Source organism: Podarcis raffonei, chromosome 2, assembly GCF_027172205.1.
Source record: "Podarcis raffonei isolate rPodRaf1 chromosome 2, rPodRaf1.pri, whole genome shotgun sequence".
In the NCBI taxonomy this organism is placed as follows: domain Eukaryota; kingdom Metazoa; phylum Chordata; class Lepidosauria; order Squamata; family Lacertidae; genus Podarcis; species Podarcis raffonei.
Window position 1 is genome coordinate 50,853,981 of NC_070603.1, and position 24,952 is coordinate 50,878,932.

Sequence of the window (24,952 nt, forward strand, 5' to 3'; positions counted from 1 at the left end):
GCAGACACACATTTCTGAGTTGACAGCCAGGGCCCACATGCCAGTTTTAGTTTTGCTCAGGAAACAAAAGGGAGTGGAGCAACAACTGCACAGGAATCAATAGGTTTCATCACATACCACTATATTTAAAATATCTCCATACCACTTTTCGTCTATAAAGGAAACACCAAAGCAGTGCACATCTCACATAGCAATGCTCAATAATAATAATAATTTTAAATATCAATAGTCATCAGCAAAAACATTACGGTAATTAATGACACTAGGGACTAGTACCAACAGTCATGGAAACTCTAAGGTAACAGGTATGCCTTCAATTTATGACAGAAACCCATGGTCAGTGCCCACCTGGTATCAACAAGGAAAACACTCCACAATGGAGAAGGCCCTCTTCTGGACCCTCATCGTATCAGCTGTAGGTTGTGGCACAGTCAAGAAGGCCTTATCCCCAGATCATAGCAACCTAAGAAGTCTCTATACAGGAGAACGCAGCCACTCTGATATCCTGGTCCCAATCTGTTTATGGCTTCATAGACCAGAACTAGCACATTAAACTTGGTTCAGTAGCTAGCCAACAGCCTGTGCAGTTCCTTCAGCACAGATGACATGTGCACACAGTAGGAAATCCCACTAAAGGAACCAAGTCTCTGTATTATGCATATTTCTACATCCAGGCAAGCAAAAGGTATTATCACAGTTCAATGATGTGTTACAGTCACACATAAACACTCCAGGAGGGCATGAAGCAGGACCAGTGAGGGTTATGGCCTGGGGAGAGTCCCAAGGTACCCCAACCCTGCACCAGAATATGCCAAAATACACTATGTCACCAGCACTCCATGCATCAACATTGGTGACCACATGGGAATGTCAACAACTAGCCAAATTTCAATGCAAGTGCTACCCCAGGACTAGATCCAAGGGCAAGATGAACATTAGTTCACCCATTTAGCACCTGTGTTTTTGATATATCCCAAAATAATGTTTCAAAACTGGAATTCATGTGAAAATTCTCAAAATAATGTATCTTAACATTTAAGTGATTGAAAATTGTCTTAATGGAAAAACACAGTGATGTCATGAAAATTTAACTGACTGGAGAGACTAAACGGAAAGCATCAAGATGTCAAATTAGATTTTTGATCCTATTAAGATGAAATTCTCAGTGACACTAAAAACACACAAAAACCCCTCTTTTTAGAATATGCAAGTATATTTCCTACAGCACTAGTAAAAATAAACTGAATTTGCTTAGTGGGTCCCAGAGGAAAGCAAGATGAATGTCCTAAGCCTGTACAAATGCGATGCAAATTACCTACCTTGCTTAGGGGTATCATCTAGCAAAGTGCTGCTTATGCATAAAGTTCAGCAGGAGGGTGTAAGGAGTTTAGTACAGTCACTGAAGGCTGATGAATAAAGGACCAAAGCTGGTATTTGCTGCAGCAACGTGCTTCCTGTCAGCTGGCTTTCTTCTCTCTCACTATAGTGCACAAGCAGTTAAATATTGGCACCAACTTGAAATTAGTTTATTGCTCTTCTCAATGTTCCCTTTGTCTAACTGTGTGCACAGCATGTAGCCAGAGGGCACCAGAACAGCATCAAGCAGCTGTGCTGTGAAGCTATTCTTACCTAGGATTTAATTGGTTATTTGCCTCCAATCAGCTGCAAAACCTGAGCAATCTGTGATTCTCTATCTATTGAGACCTTATAAAATGTCAAGCAAAGAAATTGGGGGGGGGGGGAATTGAGAAAGCAGTGCCCAGCCATTAGGGGCATCCACACAGAAAACAAAGCCTCTGAGAGTCAAAGTAAACAAAGGGTGCTCAAGTTGTACTGGAATGTTCAGGCATCCTTGCATGCATTCATTAATTTCAAGGCTGAGCATATAGTTCTAAGATAGGTACAGTAGAGATGTTATGGTATAGAAGCACCTAGGCCACATGGGAACTGTGCTTCAATCATGCTCCAATCTGTCCAATCATGCTTAAAACCATATTCTTCCAGGTTCCACTTGATCCAAAGATCTTTAACAAAAAGAATTGCCAAGCTATTGCTTTTTCAAAAGCTGAAGAAGACACACATAGATTTCCATCAATGCCGATTTCAAACATTTCTTAAAACCTGAGCAAATGAATATGGTTCTAAATGTAGCACAAATGTGCCATAAACAGTCAACAGACTCTAGGACTTAGCACATGTTGTTGGCCTTTTATCTGTTTTACCACCATGTCTGTTACCCACCAAGTCAGAGGAACTACCTCATTCAAGTACAAGGGCATAAAATTTACGTATCCCTTCTATATTTGATGAAATATTTGATGAAAGTGCCATGGTCTGATCACTACGCTCTGAAAGCCAGGATTGACTTTCCACCCCCACCCTGCTTAGGTGGCGAGCCGATTTGGGCTCGCCCGCAGAGGCTGATGGACCCTGATAGATTCCGTCAGGCCTTGCGGGACCTTGCTCCCCCTGGCGACTCATTGACTGAGCTTGTTGAGGGCTGGAATACCCAGCTCCTGGCAGCCATCGATGAGATCGCACCTAAGCGCCCTCTGCGACCCCACAGAAACCGGGCTCCCTGGTTTACCGAGGAGCTTCGGAAAATGAAGCGGGATCTCAGACGGCTAGAGCGAGTATGGCGGGGTGCTCGTGACGGAGCCTCAAGAACATCTTATAGGGTTTTTATGAAAACCTATGAGATGGCAGTGAAGGCCGCTAAGAAGTCTTACTTCTCGGCCTCCATTGCATCCGCTAGCTCTCGCCCGGCGCAATTATTTAGTATAATTAGGTCTTTAACGTCCCTTGAAGGACAGCCAAATTTAAATAACAATCTGACACACAGCTGTGAGGCATTTGCGAGCTTTTTTGCGGAGAAGGTCCTGTTGCTCCGCCATGACCTTCCTGCCAATTTGGACACAATAAATGAACTGGAGGCCCCTCGACTGTCCTCGGGTCCAGTATTGGACCACTTTGACCGGATATCTCCAGCCGATGTGGACAGACTCCTCCAAGCTGGAAAGCCCACCACCTGTCCTCTTGACCCGTGCCCGTCATGGCTGATTAGAGCGTGTCCAGATGAGGTGCGGGCCCCCCTGGGGGATATCATCAATTTGTCCCTTGGCACCGGGATATTCCCAGGGGAACTGAAGGAGGCAGTGGTGCGTCCGCTCTTAAAGAAAACATCATTAGATCCCTTAGATCTGTCCAATTACCGCCCGGTTTCGAATCTCCCATTCCTGGGTAAGGTGATTGAGAGAGCGGTTGCTGAACAGCTTGGTAGGTTTCTGGATGAAACATCGGCTCTCGATCCATTCCAGTCCGGCTTCCGCGCTGGTCATGGGACCGAGACGGCTCTGGTCGCCCTAACAGATGATCTCCGCAGGCAGCTGGATCGAGGCGGGTCAGGGCTGCTGATTCTTCTAGACCTGTCAGCAGCCTTCGACATGGTCGATCACGAACTCCTAGACCACCGCCTTGCCGACGTGGGGATCCAGGGCACAGTCCTCCAATGGCTGCGCTCGTTTCTCTCTGGTCGGGGACAGAGGGTGGCGCTTGGGGGGGAATTGTCATCGCGCCACTCCTTGGTGTGTGGAGTGCCTCAGGGTGTGATTCTCTCCCCGATGCTTTTTAACATCTTTATGCGCCCCCTCGCCCAGCTTGTTCGGAGTTTTGGGCTGGGCTGCCATCAGTATGCCGATGACACCCAACTCTATCTGTTGATGGATGGCCATCCTGACTCGGCCCCAGACACACTGACCAGATGCCTGGAGGCTGTGGCTGGATGGTTACGTGGGAGCCGGTTGAAGTTAAATCCTTCGAAGACAGAGGTCCTCTGGCTGGGACGGGACGATATGGGATTGAGGGGGCAACTCCCATCTCTTGCGGGGGTGCAGTTAGTGCCAGCACCGTCCGTTAAGAGTTTGGGTGTAATCTTCGATACCTCCCTCTCTATGGAGGCGCAGATTACAGCTATAACAAAGGCGGCATTTTTTCATCTCCGCCAAGCTAAGCAGTTGGCCCCTTATCTCTCTCGCCCTGACCTAGCCACTGTGATCCATGCGACGGTCACCTCCAGACTGGATTATTGTAACTCGCTCTACGTGGGGCTGCCCTTGAGACTGACCCAGAAACTCCAGCGGGTGCAGAATGCCGCGGCGAGACTCCTTATGGGGTCTTCGCTGCGAGACCACATTCATCCGGTGCTATATCAGCTGCACTGGCTCCCGGTGGAGTACAGGATCAGGTTTAAGGTGCTGGTTTTAACCTTTAAAGCCCTATACGGCCTAGGACCCTCGTACCTACGGGACCGCCTCTTCTGGTATGCCCCACAAAGAAACCTACGGTCTGCAAATAAAAACATCCTGAAGGTCCCAGGCCTCAGAGAGGTTAGGCTGGCCTCAACTAGAGCCAGGGCCTTCTCGGCTGCGGCTCCAATCTGGTGGAACGCTCTGTCAGAAGAGACTAGGGCCCTGCGGGACTTGACATCTTTCCGCAGGGCCTGCAAGACAGAGTTGTTCCACCAGGCCTTTGGTCAGGGCGCAGCCTGACTCCCTCCTCTGGCAACCTGCACAGAGTTTTGCTTAATGGTTGCCATTAACTTGATTTTAATTAATTTTTATAATGAAATATTTTTAGAATGTTGGTTTATTTGAATGTTTGATTATTTGATTGTTGTTAGCCGCCCTGAGCCCGGCTTCGGCTGGGGAGGGCGGGATATAAATAAAAAATTTTTTTATTATTATTATTATTATTATATTTAATGCAGGTCTAGACAGTAAACACAAAGGTCATGGAAAAGATGGGAAACAAATGAATGTTTTCTGACTATTCCATCTCCCTTGATAAGCCTGATTAATGTCACATTGCAAATATCCAGCCACCACTCTTAAAGTTCTCTCTTCTGGGCAGACAACAGTCTTCTAGATTTGGCTTCCAGGAGCAGAATCTAGGAGCATATCCCAGCTCATTATCACATCTCAATCTTCATGGCACTACACTTACGTCAATTACAGGTCATTTGCTGTTCATTTTTAATCCCCTGAGATAATAAAATGTCAAAGAATTTCACATGAGTGGGATGGTGCCTGACAAATGCTTCACATTAGTGAAACAAAGGTTTTAGGAATGAAGAACTTTCCACAGATTCAGATGACTTCTGTACATTTCTCCACAGAAAATACAGCTGCTGCTCAGACAGAAGCTGTGACTTCTGCAGGATTAAAGGACTATGGTTTTGGGTGATTTCATTGATACACTTCTTATCCTTTGATATCACTGATATACCCTAGCAGCAGCAATGTTCAGTGAAATTTTTCATAGGGGAACAGTTAGGGCCAGAGGCACTAGCTTGTGAGAGCAATGGGGAGGGGGGGGCGTGTTGGTGTCACATGTGTGAGAATCACATATCTCTCGCTAAGCCAGGCAGAAGCTTCCCAGGCTTTGAGATGGAGGTGCCAGGGGAACATTTAGGGGACTAACCTAGTCTCCTTAGTCCAATGATCACATGCCACTGGCTAGCAGCAATAATGAAAATGCATCAGTGTTAAGAACCTAATACTTTATGGTTAACAGTAGCATTTATAGGTATAGTGTTGGCCCCAGAGTATGGACTGCATGCGTATGCAGAATGTGAAAGATTATCCTCATGGGATATGAGTGGTTTTCCTCTACTATATTGTAAATGCTTAGAATGTTATATTGCATAAATCCCATTAAAAAACAACAAAACAAACCTGTTTCAGGAGAAAAATACTGCTGAGACTGCAGCTTTTAAATCAATACTAACCCCGATTGTAGTTTTTATTTAAAAAAACTACAAGCATGTTACAGAACTCACGTAATGGCACATACTAGATTACTCCCCATAAGCCAACAAAACAAAACATTTCTCTCTGAAACACACCAAAGTTGTTGAATAAAAGCACACAACATCTGTCAGCTTCCTGAAGTTGCTCACCACACCTTTAACTCTTCCAAAGCAAGTCTTTTTTCTTTTCTTTTTTACATCCCAAATACAGCATGGAGCATGCTTAAGTTCACCTCTCCTACACTGCCAAGTTTCAAGTCTGTCTGTTGAAACCTGTTTCTCATTATAATAGAATAATGCAATCCAGGTGACTCACTCTTAACACAGAGTCATGACAGGGGCCCTATAATTTTCAGTTCCCCTCTGAACTGTTTAGCCAATTAGAATGGGTGGGTACATGTTAAATTGTTATCTCCCCTTAGCTGCAAGGTACCTAGAATGAACCTCTGTCCATGTTGTATGCAAACATTCCTGGAAAGACTTTTCACCCTTCCATGCAGAACTTTGCACCTTTAAGCTTTTATGAACTCTCCCAGCCCCTCTTCTTCAGGAGAGCTTCTAAAGCAGGTATGGGGGGGGGGATTTGTGACCGTCCAAATGATGCTGGACTAAAACCATCATCAACCCCCCAGCCAGCAGAGCCAATTAGCAGAGAGGATGGGAGCTGTAGTGTAACAACATCTGTGGTCCCCAAGGTTCCCAAAAGCAACCATTTTATAACAACTGAACAAAACACAAAGTGAAGGAATTACCATTATTTCACACATGTACATGGACTTTCAGTGCTCAAAGAGATTCTGTCTTTGAGGGGAAAGTTAAATATTTAATTATGTGATTAGTTTTGGTTATACTTGAAATGCTCACCGAGCATTCAATTCAAAATCCACCTAGCCTCGCATGCCCACCCTGCTCCCATAATCAAAGAATTTAGGACAATTTAAACTAGTTTTAGCAAGCTCTACAGAATATCTTTTTGTTACAGATGTTGTATCATAGATTCCAATTTGTGCAAAGCCAAAAGCAAGAAACAGAAAATAATGGCACTAACAAGACACAAGCAACTACCAGAAAACCCCATTCCTGCGGTATCATGAAACCACATGCGTCAGAACCCCCTTAAGGTTTTTATGATAAGAACCACTGCGGCAGTAAAAACAGCTTTTGATTCAGGACACTTCAATAAGCATTTACTCTAACATTTAACATTTATCGAATCCATATGAAATCTAACTGGGCTGTTTCATGCTACTGCATGAAGCAAGCCAAGGACTGATCATTATAATGCCCGCTCAATAAACCTTCTCCACAAATGTCAATGCAATTTGCTGTCCAAGAAAAAGGCTGAACATGCAAACATTTCCAGGCATATAGCCCTTGCAGCTTCGGTCTCCTTTTCGCACAACATTAGTGGTTTTATTTTGGTTTTTTTTTTACTTAAGAGACATAGGAACAATCCTGGGCTTTGACTTGAAAACATGAGTTTAACGTTGTTGCTTGCTTATAGATCAGGCTTCCTCAACCTCGGCCCTCCAGATGTTTTGAGACTACAATTCCCATCATCCCTGACCACTGGTCCTGCTAGCTAGGGATCATGGGAGTTGTAGGCCAAAAACATCTGGAAGGCTGAGGTTGAGGAAGCCTGTTATAGATCTAACTGCAATACTGTGCATGTCGCATATCCAGCTTCAGTTTCATATCTGCAAAAGAACATATGTGACCTATATCCTGTATAAATAATTAAGGATCTAATCCTAATCACATCTACTCAAAAGTAAATTCCACTGAATTCAACAGGCTTACTCCAAGGTAACTGGGGTTAGGACTGCAACCTATATCAGGCCCATCACCAGCCTAAAAGTAGGGGAAGGGACCTAAAAAGTAGGGAGGGAGTTTATCGCACAGTGAATATTAAAACTTTATTTATATTCACTGAGGCTATATTGATGGTGGTAATGGTAATACTGATCGTTATGGTTTACCTGCACAGACCCTGCAGCAGCAGTAGGCATGAGAAGGATTTCTGGGGTTGCCAGAGCACAACACACTCCTCCTCCATTTCCCTCTATTCTTCCTCTTTATTTTCATCCATCCATGCCTTGTCAGGTTTACTTCCCATGTGTCTTCCTTAGCCCCTTAGCTCCATTCACTTCCTTGTTGCCTCCATCTCACCCTTCCTTTTTATCTTTTCAATCCTCGTTCTTCCCTCTCTATCCTTCACTTTCTCTTCTTTCCACCCTTCTCCTCCATCTCTCTCTTTCCCAACTTCTTTCCAGCCACTGTCCCTCTCCTGAATCAAATCTGTCCCTCATTCCTAGTAACAACTCAGGATTGTATGTACGTGGCCAGTAAGAACCTGCCAATGGTGCAGCAGGGACTTCAATGGCAGGAGTTAGGATTCTTCACCTCCAGTAATAATGCAGTACATCAGGTTCATCTCCATCCTGCACTCCAAGGACCAAATTACGTTGAGGCAGAAAGGCACCTCTGAATAGAAACAGAAGGGCTTCTCTTACACACACACACACACACACACACACACACACACACACACAAATTTAAGTACATAAAACCTATTTCCATTCAGAATTTAACGGGGCCAACCATCATAAAACATGAAAGCTAATGGGAGTGAACTCTGCAGTGCAAATGGGTGGACATTGCCGCAGCAGCTAGAGTGGAAAAAATACACTTTCTTACTCCTTGCTCAGGGTAGACTTGCATAAAACAAAAGAAGAGCCCTGCTGGATCAGCCCAGACCAACACTGTTCTCATAGTGGTCAAGCCAGATGCCCACGGGGAGCCTGTGGGCAGGACCCAAGCACAGCTGCAACCTCCTCACTTGTGGTTCCCAGCAGCTGGCATTCAGAGGCATTCCACCTCCAACAGTGGAGAGGCAGAACAGCCATCATGGCTGGTGGCCATAAAAAAAACCCCATCCAAAAAAAACTCAAGCATGAATTATTCATCCTGTTGATTTGCAGAAGCGGGTATAAACTCTAGCTATTTCTGTAGCTGTTGCTACAGCAGAATGATGGGAAAACTGAAGCCCTCCAGATAAGTGGTACCTCTGGTTACGAACTTAATTCGTTCCAGAGGTCCGTTCTTAACCTGAACCATTCTTAACCTGAAGCACCACTTTAGCTAATGGGGCCTCCCGCCACCACCACGCAATTTCTCTTCTCATCCTGGGGGAAAGTTCTTAACCTGAGGTACTACTTCTGGGTTGGCAGAGTCTGTAACCTGAAGTGTTTGTAACCCGAGGTGTTTCTAACCTGAGGTACCACTGTACTCCCCAAAAGCACCCACCAACAAGACCACCATTCAGGAATGGTGGTGGTTGTAGTATAAGGCCAGAGGTTCCCCACCACTGCTATAGCACGACTGATAGTTATACAAGAGTCACAGCTTTGTTCCTACCAGCTAAAACATTACATTTATGCTGCTTCGAGGGGGCATATCAAAGTGGGGCCCGCATACAGGCACCATGCAGTCTCTGCTAGGTTACTGGGGCCCTTGACCGAGGGAGAGGGGGTGTTGAGAGCAAGAGTTAACACCACACACCTGAAAGCAGGTTAAAGCTCTTTAGGGGCCAAGTATCAACACTCTCCTGGTGCCATGGCATTATCATGGCAAATTCTGCTATTGCCCACTCCCAACTACTGCAAAAGTCCAATGATAAAAACAAAGCCAAAAGCTTACTGGCAGACAGCCCAATAGTAAAATACAGTGGTACCTTGGGTTACAGACGCTTCAGGTAACAGACACTTCAGGTTACAGACTCCACTAACCCAGAAATAGTACCTTGGGTTAAGAATTTTGCTTCAGGATGAGAACAGAAATCGTGCAGTGGCGGCGCAGTGGTAGCAGGAGGCCCCAAATGGTATCTCAGGTTAAGAACAGTTTCAGGTTAAGAAAGGACTTCCAGAACGAATTAAGTTCTTAACCTGAGGTACCACTGTAATCATAACTGTCCACACTTTTACAGTCCATAAATTATTTAATAGCCATAGGCCTGTGTAAAGAGGAATTTTTTGCCTGGCATCTAAAGACACATATTAATGGTGCCAGGCGAGCCTTTCTGGGGGCAGTATTCAGCAATCAAGGAGCCACCACAGAAGAGGACCGTTCTTTTGTTGCCACCCTCTGAACCTTGCTGGGAGCGGGGAAAACATACAAAAGCGCCTCCGATAAAAAGTGCAGGGTCCAGGTCAGTTTGCACCTCAAGGTTTTAACTAGCAAAGAAGAGATGTAAGCTAACTTTTTGATCGATCTCTTGACCCATGTGTGGTTTAAGTTTAGAGTTTCAGCATGGGTGAAATAAGCCCCACACCTGGAATCTGAAATATATCTATTGAGGGCCAGCACTTTAAAAAAAACAACCCTGGGGCTAGTACCTAGGAGTTTAATTTCCCTACCCCCACCCCTCCATGTTTTAAGACTATAAATCTTAAACCCACTGTCTCAGGAGTAAGCCCAACTTGTCTCCTAGTAATGCGATGAATTTTGTTGCATGCTTCAAATATGCACCAGAAACATTGTGGCACACATTAATATTCTGCGGTGCTGAACTGTTTAATAGGCATCCCCTCCTTACCTCAACACCTAATCACAGTGCAAGCTGAGTGCTGATTACATTTTCCATTATTTTCAATAATTGTTCACCTAATTATATAAAACTGGCTTAGCCTAATTTGTCTTCTTTCAAATTAATTTGCTTTTCGGTGTACATTAGTGGATGCGTCTCCCACTGTTACTCATGTGTCTGCAACCACTTTTATTCATTTAGGGCTATTTTCTCTTTTAAAATGAAATTATTTGGTATAACAATAAGGCTAATAGAATTGCATAACGTGAACAAATCAGAACCAGCTGCTTTGGGGGGAAAGCAATCTAATCCAGTTTTCCCCTCTTCCTTCCCCAAGTGGTCTTTCCATGGGTGTAGCCAAGGGGGGCAGCTGCCCCCCTAAGTAAATAATAAAAAAGAATTAACAAACTGAGGCTCTGTCCCCGCTCCCCTACACACAAACATAAATCCTGGGTCCATCCCATGTTACAAAGTGTCTTCTAGAATGGACAAAAATAAAGAGGGAAAGCAAGAGTGTGGTTTTGTTTTCTTAAATTTTTATCCCCCTCCTGCTTTTCCTAAAAAGGGGGGAGCATTTTAGCTCCATAGTAAGTATGTGAGGTAGGTTTGGCTACCAGTAGTGACTTGCCCAAGGCCATTCAATAAAATCATGGTCACGGTAAGGGATTTCAGCCACAGCTTGCAAATCCATAAATGAGCAAGCAAGCAACCATTATTCATGTAGTAAGTTGGAACTATATTTCAGACCAGTTACCAAAACAGATTCTGAGAAAAGACAGGATCAGAATATTTGATGAATACTGAAAACAATGATATTAGAGAGATTGGAGTGGAAAGTAAGAATGTTGTAGCAGCAGCAGCAGCAGCAGCAAGAGGGCTGGATTAGATGACCTGGAAGTCTCTTCAAACTCAGATTCTCAAACGGAAACTTCCAAAGTTTGAGATTCAAGTTCCTTAGTATCCAAGCCAAAACCTCATTGAATTTCAGCTCAGCTCCGAAATAACTTTGGCCCATTTCAAGCTGGCCCACTGCCTTCCCCTTCCTCCAATACTTATGAAGTGGTGCACAAATCCTCAATCCTTACTAAGGACCTAGAAGCCCTGGTAAACCACAATTCCATCAAAGAAAGAAAGAAAGAAAGAAAGAAAGAAAGAAAGAAAGAAAGAAAGAAAGAACATCCTATGATTCTTTGCACTGGGTTATTTCTGTGGGTAAAACTTTGGGGTCTACTGAAGGGCAGTGGAGCAGCCTCATACACATGGGTATGTATAGCTCCTGCAACTGCTATTAGAAGGTAAATTGTGGGGATGGATGCTTGCAAGTAGGAGAGGAGGGGGAACACTGTAGGGAAGTTCAGGCGGCATAGTGGAAGTCTTGCAGGGAAGCATTTCCATCCCCCCCCAAAAAAAAAAATCCCACAGAAAAAGCCCTATTTCCACCAACAACAACAGCCTGGAAAAAAATGTATGAAAAGCTCAGAAATAATAAGTCCATTTGAAATTGAAAGGAAAGGGGAAACTCCTATTCCCAGTAGTACAGTTATTTCATAAAGTTATGAAAACCAGGATTTATATTTTGTATGCACACAAACATTCACACACTGAAAACTCCATAAAGAAATTACAATGTAAACAAGTATTTATTCCAACACCCAGTAAAACATTAAAAAAATTGCTTCCCTTTTTCGACCAAACGTCATGGCAACAATCTCGCTATAAGACTATCCTGCAAGAGAGAGAGAGAGAAGAGAGAACAAACAGCATGATTTTCCTTTCGGGAGAGAACACCAAGGGTGTGTGAGAGAGATGATATCTCTACCTGGTATTTTCACCTTGAAAAATGGTGTGTATAATATTAGCCAACAGCTGCCTAGTTCCAGCACTAAGATGTTTTACAATTTGTACTCCCGTCTTGTCCCTTGGTATTTCACAGCTTCCTGCAGAATGCAAAGCATTTTATATTAGAGACTAACTCCAACAAGCTTTCCCATCAGAGATGCAACTACAGCCAATTCCATGAAGGAACTTTGGAGCCTTTCCATCTGCCCCAGGAACCTTACCAAGGAAAACGGCCTCCATGTTTCCCAAGGAGCAAGAGTCACTATTATCCCAGCCATTGCCAAATGGTGAGCTGCACCTTTGCCTTATGGATAACCTGCAGAAATTTCCAGCAGTGAACATAGGAGGTGAAAGAAAGCAATAAGTATTCAGGTAATCAGAAGGTGAAGCTGCTACTTCTGAACAAACACACAAACACACACACACAGTTTTATTGGCGATTCCACATATGAAGCACTAATGCTGCTGTTAGCTATTTTAAATTCTTTTAAATTTTGTGTTTTAAATTTGTAACCTTAGGGTGAAAGGTGGGTAATAAATAACAGTAACAGTAACACAGAAGATGGGATACAGCCCTCTCCGGCTCACTCACAAACCAGAGGACGTAGAGTGCTTTAAATAACTTTGTTTCTAAAGCAAGTGGCATCATATGCTCTAAGCCGGTTTCTTCTACCTTTACAGTGGACCTAGTTTGGGTACCAAGGTCTAAAGAAATGAGGAGGGGTTTATCTAATGATGGCTACAGAACAGCAGCTGCAATACCCAGGCATTCGATTTTTTTCAGTGACTCTGAGTTCTATCTCGTTGCATTGCAGGAGGATTATTTAAGATGCCTCCGAAGAAAGATACAATTAAGACTTTCCAGATTTTTTTCCCCAGTGCTCCAATAATTCAAACTCTAATGAAAGATCCATTAGCAGAATACACTTTCACTGCTCAGTCTACAGACAGGCAGCATTCACAGAGTGTTCTCCGTTAACTACTCATGTGCCTAGGAAGTGCCACAGGAAGCTGCCTTATTTTAAGTCAGGCCACTGGTTTTTCTAGCTTAGTATTGTCCACACTGAATATGAGCTAATAGCATAGTAAACTAGTGTCACTTTTAAGTTGACTTTCTCTGCGGTTAGTTTTCACCAAAAAAAACACCAAACAAGCAGAGGCATTACTGAGATAACTGCCCCAACGTGAAGAAGTGGAAGTGTCCTCACAAAATTGTGACAACAGATACTCCTTGTTGATCCATTGCAAGCGACCATGGTGCTTATCCTTGTACTAGCTTCATCTCTTTGTGTCTCCCTTGTCTTTTCTCCCACCGATTGGACATCCCATGCGATCACAAAAAGTCAGCCTATTTTTTTATCTGACTCTTTGCATGAGTGTTCATTGGTCATTGGTGCACTGACTTGGAAACCATGGGTTCTGAGTTCAAACTTCTCCATTCAGCCACAAGTTCAGAAGATAGCCTCAGTTAAATTACTCTGGGCTTCAGTGAACCCAGTCTATAAAATGGAATCAATAATGACGTAACTACAGAGGTTTATTTATTTATCACATTTGCATCCTATTGCTTAGTTATGGTGTGTGGGGAAAACTGTACAACTTTTGAAGTTTTCAAGAAATTCTTCAGGAACAGTGTTTTATATTAATTCAGCAGCTACTTAAAGGAGCAGACAAGTCAGATAAAACAGCAGCTAAAGTCCTATGATCTAACTATGTGCTGATTTGAGTATTAAGCTGCAAGTAGTTTGAGGAAAGGCTGTGGCACCTTGCTCTTAGATATGCAAGTCTGGAAATTCTGGAGAGATCTACTCATCATTAGCAGCAGCCAAAGAAAATGAAATTGTTATACATAAGAAATGTTTAAGCCTTCAAGCATCTACCAGTTCAAACAGAGCTCAGCAGAAAATTCCTTCCTGGCACATATCCAGAAATGTTCTTCCAATTCTTCTTTTCTCTACTGCTGATTGGCAGTTCAGTAGAGAAAAAAGCTGCTTCACTTGTCCAAGCATCATCAAAATGTCACTTAGGTGACAAACCTATACTTACTAATGAGAAAGGACCACTGAATTCAGTGGATCTTATTGCAGAGTAGACATGCACAGGATCATGCAGTAATTTTAGCAGAGTCATTACTATAGGAAAGCATCAATAAAAAGAATTTAAAAAGTGAGTGCAAATAAACAGAAAAATTGTTCTTGAAAAATTTAGTAACTGAATGTGTGTGTGTGTAGCTGGACACCTACAATAATGGCATGGTGGAAAAACAAGTCATTTGAATGTGATGTGTGCACCTGGCCTTAAAATAAATAATCCCTTCACTTATGTGACTATATCAATATTCACAGATAACAGGGTACAAAACTACATGTTTAAAAAAATGCAAATATTTTTTTTACTGAAAATGATTTGAAATTGCTTTGCAATTTCAATTACATAAATTCATATTTGCATTTGCGATATGATCCTATACTTGTAACATGAAAAGTATGACAGCTATGGCTCTCAAATCCTGTGGTGGTAAATTTGCTCCCTTAATAAATGGAAACCTAAGACTACTTCTTGCGTCGCTGTGTGGTACAGCATATTATTGAATCCAATGTGTTCTATGTTGAATTTTTAAGTTCAGTTCATTTGTGTGTCTTTCCTTGCATTCATGAACTGGCTCCCCCTCCCTATATATTATGTTCACACACACACACTTTTCTGTGCTTAACAGCAAGGCAAAACTGACTGCAATGAGTTATTTACTTTGCTGCAGTTTAATCCTAGGTAGCTCCAAGAAACTGCAGCCCTTCTCCATTAACATACACTGCTCTTTCTTCCATCCACTGTTCCGCTAAGTAAAAGAAACATCTTCCACAATGTTGTGAACCTCAATACCATAAAAGCATACAGGACACTCACCATCCCAACCCCAACCCCAGCTTTGTTCCTACACACCTCCTCCCCTCACTTTCTACCTCTTAAAGGATACTTGTGCTTTGTTGCCTACGCTCCATTTGTTTGCACCATGCCCAGTATTCAGTAGCAGTGAAGTAAAGGTTTCTAACTTACATCAGAGGCTATCTATTATCACCTGGGGCAGCCCCTTGCCAATACACAACTTCCTTATAAGTAATTACAGAGCAAAGCAAAGCACTAATCAAACACAGTTCAACGTTTCCTCGGATTCCTCTTTTTCACGTTCCTCTTTACATAACTAACACACAACGTAGATACTACAACATCACCTAGTTACTTGGTCAGTATGCATTTCCACTGGCAGGAAACTTTTGCTTTTGATACTCATGCATTTTATTATTCCTTTCGAAGGAAAAAAAAACCTTTCTAATGTACCGTTACTTCAGAAGATATCTATTACATCACGGGGGGAGGGCTGCCAATACAGAACTTCCCTCTCTGACCAGGTAAGAAATTATGGAGCAAAACAAACCAATAATAAAGCAAAGTTCAAAGTTCTGCCACCTTCCTTTACCTACCTCTAGCACAATGTATAAACTCTCTAGCATCACCTAGCTATTAATTCGGTGGACGCATTTGGACAGGCAGGAAACTTTTGTTTTTGACACCCTCTTTCAGACCAAGGTTATATTTCTTCTGATCCGGATTATTTACGTTGGGCTGCTTCCCAGGTATTGTCATATTTTCCAGCAGGAAGGCTGCCTTCTTTTTAAGAGTCCTCTACTCTAACAAATTACTTCCAGGCACTATCTGGAGGCAGGCGACCCAGAACCACCCGATAGTGCGTGTACGAACATGCCTTCGAAAGATAGATTCTCCGTAACAACTTCCGGGAAACCTATCAGCAGCGTGCAAGCCAATAGGGGATTGTTTTCAGCCCTGCAAACCGGTATTAGTAGACGCAAGAGTGCCTCTGAACATATGCAGAATACCTCATCATCCCTAGGCAGCCTGGCAGAACCTGTCCTCATGGGGTGGGTGGAGAGGCAACTCTGGCTTACTTTCCTTTTTGGAAAAGAGGTCCAGAGATAAAATAAACCAGCGATCGGAAATAAAGCAACTGGGGAGACTGGGACGCGCGCGCGCGCGCACGGGCATCCCAGCAGGAGCGAGGTCTCACCATTGCAGAGAGCGCAGCCCGGACGCCCCCACCATGGTCCAGCTGCCCCGCTGCTCACGTGGCCGGCTGCATCTGCTCCGCGGCGGCTCTTCGCGCCGTCGTCTCCTCCGAGTAGAGGCGAGGCGGGCGTCTCGCACGGCGGGGAAGGAGCGCGCCGCCTCGACCATTCGCTCCGTCCCGCGTCTTTCACTCACTATCCGGCGCCGCGGAGGGAAGTCAAAGCCGCTCAGCCGCCGCGGCTGCTGCCTGCTAACACTTTGCGCGCCCCTCCGCCGCTTCAGTGAAGTTGCTGTCCCGGGATGAAGCGACAGGAAAGCCCGCGCCGAGCAGACCTTCAAGCTCCTTCACGGGCTGCCTCCTCTCCTCTCTCTCTGTGAGGCAGCCGGCTTCTCCCGCTTTCCCTCCAGCTGCCTTTCTTAGGTAGGCAGCGCGCTGCCTGCTTTGCGCCGGGCCAGTCAGTGGCAGCCAATCAGAGCGGGCTCCCAGCCGGGCGCCTTCCAGAGGGGGAAACGGCGGAGGAAGAATAATCCGTGGGGAGCCGCAAAGCAATTTGGCCACGAGGGAAACCAGGCGCTTCCCCGGCTTGGGCTACGGTACCTTGCAGTGTTGCGCGAGCGGGCGGGCGAGCGCTCTCTCTGGAGGGAAGGAAAAGGCGCCTGTTCGGAAGCCTCTCTTCTCTTTATATCACGGTGCGGGGGCGGGGGGAGCGAGGCAGCTGCCCCACCTGCGGCGCAAGAAAGGACTCCGCGGAGTTTTCTGCGTTTCCCTTCGCGCTCGTGGAAGCACGCGGGCGACCGCGCAGCCCAGTCTCGTGGAAGCGCCTCTGCCTCCTCCGCACGCCGCGGGTCAAACCCTCCGTGGCAACAGGTGCTGCTGATCTCGGCTCGGGCTTGCCGAGCGGCCGCCGGCGTGGGAATGCGCGCGCTTTCCGGTCAACCGCAGACACCTGGCCGCCGAGTCCCTCCAGCCGGGAGTTGCTTCTCGGTCCCAGGCCTGCGCTTTAATTGGCTGCAGAGCCGGAGGACAGGCAGCAGGAGGGGCTGCTTCTCTCAGCAGCGCGGTACCGCGAGCCCAGAGAAAGCCGAACTTTTTCCTGCCCTGCAGGTGTACCCCCAAAGTAATGGGGAATCTTCAGGACAAGGAAGGACTAAGGAGGAAACCCAACACAAATCCGGAGTGGAGTCCCTAAAGTGGTTGGATGGCACCTTGTATGCCTCCTGGCAACTCCCGTAGCCAAGCTGGTGCCAAGCGTATTGCTCTGCTTTCCTTTGGACCACACCAGTGAGGCCAAGAGGGAAGTCTTGTCACCTGGGCAGCCCGGGACCTCCATACACACTGCCCAGGCTTGTGCCCCAGGAAGCTCATTTTGCTGCTGCTAACGCAGCGGTTTGATTTCACCCCCAGAGGTGCACTCCATTGTCTTTTGAGAAGGGGGAAACTAGGTTTTATTTCACCCAGGAGCCTCAATGGACGCTTCATGGGGGGGGGGGGAGCAAGCTAGCCACCCCCATAGCTATAGCACTGCTTTTGAGACAGACAGATGCCAGCAACAAGGGGCTCTTTACTTTAGGCTACAGCCTAAAATAGGTTGGGGGATCTGCATTCTTCCAGACTTTCCTGGCCTGTAGCTCAATGGAAGATCACCTGCTGCACATGCAAAAAAGGTCCCAGGTTCAACCTCAAGTGTCTCCTGGTGACAGGCCGCTTCCTGAAAGGTCAGAGAGCATCTGTCCATCAATGTTGACAATACCGAGCTAAATCGAGCAATGGTCTCATGCAGTTTCCTATGCTCCTTTGGCCATGCTGGCTGGTGCTGATGGAAGTTGGAGCCCAACAATATCTGGAGGGGTTCAGAATCGCCATTGGGCCTAAAGGGGACAAAAGAATAGCATGGGAGGTCAGGTTTTGGCAGCTCACAGACTTACCTGCTGGGATTCATATTATTTTGCCATAGGAATTATATATGGTAATGGTGTTGTCATGGAAAGTTTTTTCCATAACTGAAAGCCAAGGGCTATAGCAAACTGTGTCCCAATCAACAATTAAACAAAAGGAGAGTTCAGATTGTAACAGCTTTTTCACGTCTGTTTTCTGAGATAACACTCTTTAGTTAACAACAGTAATGCATCATGCAAACATGGCGGTGAATTCAGTTACCGGTAATAATGATTTGCATGGTTTGGTGTAACATGGGCATCTTGGCAGGGCACACTCTGCTCCTAAGAAGATGCACAGTTATCTCCTTAAGCAACAAGAAGCACCTCTAAGACACATGTTCTAAGAGAGACACGTGCTTTGACACCTGCTGTATAGAGCAGTGGCTCCCTGCCAAGGTATAAATATGTACAGCTTGGAACTCTGCCTTTATATCTCAATTCACTGAGCACATCACTATAATTTTGCATTACTCAGTTCCTTCTTCTAAGGGTGTTGACTCTCTTGTCCTTTTGGACCATATGCACCCACACTTGCAGGCTCCTTCTTTCTGCTTGTTGATGCACCTACCCAATTTTATAATGGTAGCACCCTGGGAGACTCTTTGGTCACAAGCTTCTGCCTCTACATCAGGAACAGAAACTTGTAGCCTTCCAGCTATTGCTGGACTCAGCTCCCATCTGCCCCAGCCAACAAGGCAAATGGTCAAGGATGATAGCTGTAGTCTAGCAACATATAGAGACCCACTGGTTCCCTGTCCCTGATAAGTACACTTCAATTTTCAGCTTTGGGGTATAATGTTCTGTACCCCCTCCACTGAAGGCCTTAGGTGTAAGTATATGTAAAATGAACCATATTTCTTAAAGTAACTATTTTCCACTGTGCCTTGATTTCCCCAACCGAAACACAACCCTGGGTGAGTGCCTGGAACCCCCTGGAATCTTGCTACCGCTCAGCAGAGCTTGCAGGTGGCATGTAACAATATAAATTAGCACAAAGGTTTTATTCAAATCTGTGCTACCTTTTGTCATCTTTCTTTGGTGACATGTAAATAATCATTCTAGGATACAGTCAGGTTAGCAATCAGAATGCAGCCTTATCTGAATGGCATGGGAACTACATGGGTAGCAGAATGTCTGTTAAGAGGAACCTTTATAGGCCAGGACACTGGTGTAGCTGTTGTGCATGAACTTGTGTTGTTATACATTGTTTCTACATGTCATCACAAACACCCAAAAAAGATGTAGCCAATGACCTCACTGAATGGGAAAATGTCCCCAGCACACACCTAGCAGCACTGCGTGCGCGCACGCGTGCACGCACACACACACACAGAAAGAGAGAGAGAGAGTGTGTGCAAGACAATACCATAGCATCTCTACTCCATCTGATATTGCCCCCGTGCCGCACACCCTGTCATCTCGCTTCCTGATATACTGGTGGTGCTGTGCTGTGATGGTGTGTTGAGTTCTGTCCTATCTTAAGCACTGCCAAGGGGGGTGGGGTAGGATGTGATCTGAGACTACTTAATTTCCCCCCTCTTCCATTGAATTCAGTGGGAGAGAAATTCCTTGCACCAGGTTGAGGATGGGTGTAAAGTTTTGCCATCAATGGTGGGTGGCAAAGGATTGAAGGTGCATAAGGTAAAGGTACCCCTGCCCGTTCGGGCCAGTCTTGCCAGACTCTAGGGTTGTGCGCTCATCTCACTCTATAGGCCGGGAGCCAGCGCTGTCCGCAGACACTTCCGGGTCACGTGGCCAGCGTGACAAGCTGCATCTGGCGAGCCAGCGCAGCACACGGAACGCCGTTTACCTTCCTGCTAGTAGAATCATAGAGTTGGAAGAGACCACAAGGGCCATCGAGTCCAACCCCCTGCCAAGCAGGAAACACCATCAGAGCACTCCTGACATATGGTTGTCAAGCCTCTGCTTAAAGACCTCCAAAGAAGGAGACTCCACCACACTCCTTGGCAGCAAATTCCACTGTCGAACAGCTCTTACTGTCAGGAAGTTCTTCCTAATGTTTAGGTGGAATCTTCTTTCTTGTAGTTTGGATCCATTGCTCCGTGTCCGCTTCTCTGGAGCAGCAGAAAACAACCTTTCTCCCTCCTCTATGTGACATCCTTTTATATATTTGAACATGGCTATCATATCACCCCTTAACCTCCTCTTCTCCAGGCTAAACATGCCCAGCTCCCTTAGCCGTTCCTCATAAGGCATCGTTTCCAGGCCTTTGACCATTTTGGTTGCCCTCCTCTGGACACGTTCCAGTTTGTCAATGTCCTTCTTGAACTGTGGTGCCCAGAACTGGACACAGTACTCCAGGTGAGGTCTGACCAGAGCAGAATACAGTGGCACTATTACTTCCCTTGATCTAGATGCTATACTCCTATTGATGCAGCCCAGAATTGCATTGGCTTTTTTAGCTGCCGCGTCACACTGTTGGCTCATGTCAAGTTTGTGGTCAACCAAGACTCCTAGATCCTTTTCACATGTAGTGCTCTCAAGCCAGGTGTCACCCATCTTGTATTTGTGCCTCTCATTTTTTTTGCCCAAGTGCAATACTTTACATTTCTCCCTGTTAAAATTCATCTTGTTTGTTTTGGCCCAGTTCTCTAATCTGTCAAGGTCGTTTTGAAGTGTGTTCCTGTCCTAGTAAGCGGTCCCTATTTATCTACTTGCACCCGGGGGTGCTTTCGAACTGCTAGGTTGGCAGGCGCTGGGACCGAGCAACGGGAGCGCACCCCGCCGCGGGGATTCGAACCGCCGACCTTTCGATCGGCAAGTCCTAGGCGCTGAGGCTTTAACCCACAGTGCCACCCTCGTGCATAGGATGCATAGGATTTGGCATAAGTGTACTCCTCCATGCCACCTACCCCACCCAACTCTGCATCCCATTTTGGCTGCTCTGCTGGTCTATTGGGGGAGTTCTGCTGATGTATGTCTATGTTGACAGCATATAAGAAGTTTTGCCCATATAGCAGAGCTTCTCCCAAATTGTACAGCCACTCAGCCTGCAAATACAAAATTGCACCCCAAGTTGCTTGTTGGCTGTAGTTGCAGTGGTTGATCAAAGAGAATGCCATTTCTGGGCACTCAATGCATACAAGATGCTTGTGGCTTCCTTTCACTGTTTATTTGAGTAAATACATTTGTATCAGTGTGTGCTTGCCAGTTGTGTGATACAGACTTCCTATTTCACCTGATCCAACTATTGTGGGCTTCCCAGAGACATCTTGTTGGCCCCCATGGGAAGCCGGGTGCGGGATCTTTGGTCTGACCCAGCTAGACACTTCATTTGTTCTTACTGATACATCTTTTACAAAGATGTACTATGCAGTCTGTTTTTTTAAGGTTATGGGCGCAGAAACATAAAATGAATGTATAAGTATCTTGTCCAAGGATTTTGTTTAAAATCAACTTGTTTAATTAGGCTACTATTTGAGGCAACTAAAAAGCAATTGATGCCTGTTAAAACTGACCCAATTGAGCACATGTGGTTTGGGAAAGTATAGGAATGAGGATGGGAAAACATCTCCACTGGCATTTTGGCTGCAAAATGTTGTCTAGAGGGAATATTCCGAATGGGATATTAATCTGAGCTTCCTGGTTTGTGTCAGGCAAGAGCTAATGTTGCACTTAAGAGGATGGGAATGGGAACCAGGATGTCCTTGAATCAAATCCCACTTCAGTCATACACAATATTTGCCAACAGATACTTTGCCTACAGATTACAGAGTTGGTGCATGCTTTGAGTACAAAGCATTTATATATATATATATATATATATATATATATATATATATATATATATGGGGACGTGGGTGGCGCTGTGGGTAAAAGCCTCAGCGCCTAGGGCTTGCCGATCGAAAGGTCGGCGGTTCGAATCCCCGCGGCGGGGTGCGCTCCCGTTGTTCGGTCCCAGCGCCTGCCAACCTAGCAGTTCGAAAGCACTCCCGGGTGCAAGTAGATAAATAGGGACCGCTTACTAGCAGGAAGGTAAACGGCGTTTCCGTGTGCGGCTCTGGCTCGCCAGAGCAGCGATGTCACGCTGGCCACGTGACCCGGAAGTGTCTCCGGACAGCGCTGGCCCCCGGCCTCTTGAGTGAGATGGGCACACAACCCTAGAGTCTGTCAAGACTGGCCCGTACGGGCAGGGGTACCTTTACCTTTTACATATATATATATATATATATATATATATATATATATATATACACACACTGCAATAGTCTCTATTGTCCTTTTGGTGCCTGCTAAAGATATTTCTCTTGCAACAGGCCTTGTAAATGGAGATCTTTATGCCATACCCATATTAGGCCGCAATACCTCAAGGACTGCCTCTCCCCATATAAACCAATCTTGACCCTGCGATCATCATCTGAGGCCCTTCTTCATGAGAGAGGTCTGGAGGGTGGCAACACAAGAACAGGCCTTTTCTGTGGTGACTCCTTGCTTGTGGACTCCTCTTCCCAGGGAGGCTCACCTGGTGCCTTCATTACATATCTTTAGGTGCCAAGCAAAAGCATTCCTCTTCTCCCAAGCCTTTGGCTATTTAAACAATCTATAGCCTTTTAAAATGGGTGGGAGTATTGCTTTTGTTTGTTATTGTGGTATGTATTTTGGTGTTTTTATATTGTAAACTGCCCTGTGATCTTCAGTTGAAGGAAGGTATGGAAATTTAATTCATCATAATCATATACAGTGGTACCTTAGGTTACATACACTTCAGGTTACAGACTCCGCTAACCCAGAAATAGTACCTCGGGTTAAGAACTTTGCTTCGGGATGAGAACAGAAATCGTGCTCTGGCGGCGTGGTGACAGCCGGAGGCCCCATTAGCTAAAGTGGTGCTTCAGGTTAAGAACAGTTTCAGGTTAAGAACGGACCTCCGGAACGAATTAAGTACTTAACCCGAGGTACCACTGTATTGATATGTAGTGTAGTGATATGTGTGTGTGCGTGCAATATTTGCTTTAGAAGCATCAGACCTTGGTGTTTACATATATTCATTTCCAGAGTGATTAACATATACTTTTTATTTCAGCAATGTATATACTATTTAATTACAATCATCTCTAAACAGTGTAGAAGTGAGAAAACAATGCAATAAACAACAAAGCAGTCGAAAACATAATATCAGTATTCAGTTAAATGCCTGCTGGTGTTTTTTAAGTTCAGTAGGTGTTGGAAGTTCAACAAGGAGGAGATCTTTCTGACATCAGCTGGAAGGGAGTTTTATAAAATTGGGCCCATGATACTGAATGTATGACTCCTGGTTGATATGAGTTGTGCATTGAAGCAATGGGGGACCACTAGCAGTGACTCCCTTGAATCTCTCGATGATTGGGCAGAAACATAAGGAATCAGGCAGTCCAGAACTTTCAGGTTTTAAATTCAGTAGAAACACAGAAATGCCCTAAAAAGAGTGGAACTGAGTATTCTGACCCGAGGAGTAAGCTGAGCAACTGGTTTGGCACTGATACTTTTTGACCGCTGCCAATGAAAATTGTTTTTGGAATCATGGGAACATAAGTAAAAATAAAAGATAAGATAGGCTGCCAGAAATAAACCTCATTGGGGGCACATGCTGCCCATGACCGACAAGCGGGCAGCCCTTGTACTGGAGCCACAACATTGGCTCTTGACTCAAAACAGCCAGTCTTCAATCAACATGTCAGCCATCTGGCAGCACTGTGCTGTATCTAGGCCATTTAGAGGTAGGGAATCTCAAAGCCGAGTTTTTGTACATGTCTCAAGCCACCAGCTGTCAGCCAGAAAATCCCAAAGTGATCAGGGCAAGAGTCTCTGGTTGTGCTAGCAAAACAGTCAGTTCAACTGTCCAAATTCATTTCAAATGGAAGTTGAAAGGCCAACCGTGAAGGCTGCTCCAGTTGACTTCTGAGACTTTGACAGGTTTTAATTAGCTGAATTTCACTCTCCGCCAGATAGGTAACAAACATGTATAACCCTCCAGTGTCCTTTGCATGGGATGAGCATAAAAGGCCAGAACAAAAAGACATCAATGTTCTATGAGATGCCTTAATATTAGGTACAGCATTGATGACAGGAGAATCACAGAATCATAGAGTTGGAAGGGACCCCGAGGATCATCTAGTCCAACCCCCTGCAATGCTGCTCCATACAGGGATTGAACCTACAACCTTGGCATTGTCAACACCACACTCTAACCAACTGAAGAAGGTCTCTTAATTTATTATTGACTTCAGTGGCGTAGCGTGGGTTGTCAGCACCCGGGGCAAGGCAAGTAATTTGTGCCCCCTAACCCGTGGATTTGCGCCCCCTAACCCCTGGATTTGTGCCCCCTAACCCTAACCCCCAGATGTTGCGCCCGGTGCGGCCGGCCCCCCCTGCACCCCCCACGCTACGCCACTGATTGACTTTATTATTTGCTCTACTGTCTAAGACACTGAAAGGGTGAGAAAGGGGAAACTTTTTACCCCTTCCTTGTTTTGGCTCATGGCTGGAGCTGGGACAAGGCTCTAAGAGAAAGGGAGTGCGAATTAGAATCAGAACCTTGGAAGAAATAGCAAAGGCCACTCCCTTCCTTTCCTCTTAGGTCACTTTAAATATCATCAGAACCATGTGACAAAGTTTTCCTGGAGTGCCACACTTTATGCTATAGGGCCTAGACTCTAGTGCTTCAACATATTTGCATACAAGCTGCACACTAAAATAATAGTCTA

The 24,952-nt window shown here is 45.3% G+C and overlaps 1 protein-coding gene across 4 annotated transcripts in view; it reads right to left on the reverse strand.

Moving 5' to 3' along the window:
• The window catches only part of HTR4 (5-hydroxytryptamine receptor 4), a 158,418-nt gene extending 141,205 nt beyond the window's left edge, over window positions 1-17,213 (reverse strand). For 2 of the 4 annotated variants that reach the window (XM_053376554.1, XM_053376555.1), the window contains exon 1: window positions 16,312-17,213. The gene's annotated coding sequence lies outside the window, so the exon portion shown is untranslated. Of the gene's footprint in view, window positions 1-15,709; window positions 16,280-16,311 lie in introns of those variants that run through there. The other 2 variants (XM_053376551.1, XM_053376553.1) reach the window with 2 other exon arrangements.
• Between the last annotated feature and the right edge of the window lie 7,739 nt (window positions 17,214-24,952).